The 3344-nt window shown below is 39.0% G+C and overlaps 1 pseudogene; it reads left to right on the top strand.

The window, feature by feature from the left end:
- The first annotated feature begins 278 nt into the window (after positions 1–278).
- On the top strand, positions 279–634 carry LOC110596700 (annotated as a pseudogene).
- Positions 635–3344: the final 2710 nt, after the last annotated feature.

Raw genomic sequence — 3344 nt, 5'->3', positions numbered from 1 at the left:
CTCACAGAGATGCTGACTGCACCCTGCCCCTTCCCTCCTGCTTTTACAAACCTGTGCATCCTCAACTCATCCCCACCCATATCAGTGGGCAAAAGTATTCCCAAAGCTTATTCTTTCACTGTACTATGAGTGCCCCCTTCCTCCTGTTTTTATCCATGCATTCAGTCTCTTCTCCAATGCATTTTCTTCCTCTGTAAATAAACAAGCTCATGCCTCTATCACCTTAAAAGAAACATGAAGAGTCCTTCAGCTGCAGTGTTGTGCTATGAGGAAGGGAGATGGATTTGTTAACCCTGGAGCAAGGTTCTGCTGTGTGGGGAACCCCAGGTGAAGCCACTGCCACCGTGTCTGACCAAGAGGCAAAGTCGTCAATCGAGAACTTGGGGCATGAGGAGGAGAATACATTAAACTCAAAACCATTTGACAGGATGGCAGTGAGATTCACTTCAAAGTGAATATGACAGTACACCTCAAGAAATCCAAAGAATCACACTGTCAAAGACAGAGAGCTTCAGTGAATTCACTCAGGCTTCTCTTTGAAGATCAGAGAATTGCTGATAATCTTTCTCCAAATGAACTGGGAATGGAGGAAGAAGAGGTGATTAAAGTTTAACAGGAACAAACAGGGGAGTAGGGGTCATGCAGCCATTTAAATATTCTTTTTTTCCTTTTCTTTCAATTCATTTTTATTTTTAAAAATAGTTCTTTTGTAGTGTGGCGTTCAAAGCACAATTGAACATTGACAATCCATCTTTTTAAAACGTGGTAATTTGCATTCTAGGGCTTATTATTCATTACCATTTGCTTTCATTGTGCTGATTTTTGGTGTTCAGGCCTCAGTCCCCCTCACATTGCCCTCTCCTTCTTAAAAATTGCATATGTGCACAGAGAAATCACCCTTTTCAGGACTGTGCGTTTTCAGGCCTGTGGTTGTAAATAAAATTGACCAACATAAGTATTCATCATGATTCTACAATCACCCTTAAGTTCTAGCATATGATTGCTTCACTCTGGGACTATGACTTTTGGTGGGAGATGGAAGTTTTTCAGAGAACTAAACTGTGGAAAAATTACCTTTCCTTAACTTGAAACCACATTTTAAAATATGACAGTCTAGACCAAAAGAAGAGGAATATCAGGTTGGAGTTAAGACGACAGATAAGGTGAGAGTAATGACTAACTCCAAAGATGACTTCACTGAAGAGAAGGCATTTTAACATTTTTTTAAAAATCTTGTCAGAAGATCTCCAGAAAGTTCTAATTTTCATTAGCAATCAATAAAATTATTCACTCAGAAGTTTATGGAACAGGACACTGCTCTTTTTTATTATATTTATAATTTTTCACCCAGGATATAGATTTCTAAATGGACCTTGTACTAGCTTTATTAAAATAAACAATACTTGCCAAAATTGTTTTTTAAAAGACATAAACAGTCCTTCTTCAACTTTCTTAGAAGATTGATCTACCTACTTTCTCACCTCTCTTTCTGTCCTGAATTCACCAGACCTTCTCTTTTGCCCTCATAACTTTATAGAAACTGATCAGTCCAGGATCATCAGTGGATTCCTCATATTTTTCCTCTCTGAAGCATCTTATGCCACCATCCACTCCTTCCTTCTTGTAACCCTCATATCTTTGGCTCTTCATCTGATTGGAAATGTCGTTCTGGCTACTCCTTCTCAATCACCATTGCAGCCTTTTTCTGACTACCCCTTAAATATTGCCATTCCCTCAAATTCCATACTGGACCCCGTCTATTGGCATATTGTGTATTTCCTTTAGGTGTTCATTAACACCCATGGTTCAGACCTTTTTATATAGTGATAACCTCCAAACATAGACCTTCAACTCAGCGTCCTCATCTCACTTCTAAAGTCATACCTGAAACTTTCTGCTGTACATCTCTAGTCAATGTCCAACATGTTCTTCAAACTCAATACGCTTAAAACTGTTCTTCACCATCCCCTCCGCACACCTCAAAAATGGCATCACCATCTACTCAGTTGTCCAATCTCGAAACCTGGAGCTCGTCCTGGACTCTTCCCTTTCCCTTATCTTAGCAAATTCAACATCTAGGTTCTACCTGCTTAGTATATGTTGACTCCATCCCCTTTTCTTTCTTTCTTTTTTTAAGCAGCCTTCATTGAAAGGACAGAAAAGCCCTCACAGTGGGAGGGGACCCGAAGGGGTTGCCCCATCCCCTTTTCTCTTGTCTCACTTCTGCTGTCAAGCCTAAGTCACTAGAATAGTCTCCAAAATTGTATCTCTGCATATATTATGCCTTCTCCACCATACCTCCAAACTATAATTTTTATACCAATTATCCTGAAATACAAATCAGATAATGTGACTCTCTTCCTGTTCTCAAGATCCTTCCATATCTCCATTGGAGGAGTATAACTATTATTTAGTTATTGAAGGAAAATAAGGTAAAAACAAAAGACAAAGAGATGAACATGGTTATAACAACATTGACTAATAAAATCCAAACACCTTTGACAGTTCACAGAACCTTTTGAGCCCTCTGCTAACTTTTCCGATCATAGTTTTCCTCTTAGACCTCATATTCTATACCCAGCCATACTGAACTTTGCAATTCCAGGAAGTTCCACATACCATCTTTTTCTCCTGCTAGTGCTCATGTGCTTCCCTCCATTTCCTGTTCTCAGGTCTCCCTTTTCATCACCTGCCAAAAACTCAGTTTTCACAAGGCTATGTAATCCTCCAGAAACCTTGCACATTCTTATAATATCATTTATCATAAAGTATAAGATACTTTTGTTCATTTGTCTGTCTCCCCAGATAGATATTCCGTAAGCAAATATATCAGGATTTACATTTTATATCTCATTCACCTTTGAATTCCATCCCCAGCACCTAGCAACAGTACTTGGTTCAAAAAGACTATGCAAAGAGTTGAAAAAAGAGAGAACAAATGAATTATTCAAAATATTTGTATTTCTAGTTAGTTATTTATTTCTCTTTTATAAGCCAATCTAAAATTTAGTGGCTCAAAACAACAATTTATTATCTCTTATGGTTCTGTAGGTCATTTGGGCTCAGCTGGGTGGTGCTTGCTCAGGGTCTCTCGGGTAAGTGCTATGTGATGGTGGCTGGGGCTGGAGTCATCCGAAGGCTCAAATGGGCTTGATGGTCAAAATAGATTAATTATATGGCCAGCTGTTTACTGGGAGTTCTAAAGAGACTATCTCCTGAGTTTCTATATGTGGTCTTTGGATGTGACTTGGACTTCTCATAGCATGGCTGACGGATTCCAGGTGCATGCCAAAAGAAATGTTCGATGAAGCCCAGGTATAAGCTGCAAGAATTTTTATGATTTA

The sequence above is a fragment of the Carlito syrichta genome, unplaced genomic scaffold, assembly GCF_000164805.1.
Source record: "Carlito syrichta isolate Samal-C Ts95f unplaced genomic scaffold, Tarsius_syrichta-2.0.1 Scaffold312556, whole genome shotgun sequence".
Taxonomy (NCBI): Eukaryota; Metazoa; Chordata; class Mammalia; order Primates; family Tarsiidae; genus Carlito; species Carlito syrichta.
This window is presented reverse-complemented; position numbering and strand designations above follow the sequence as displayed.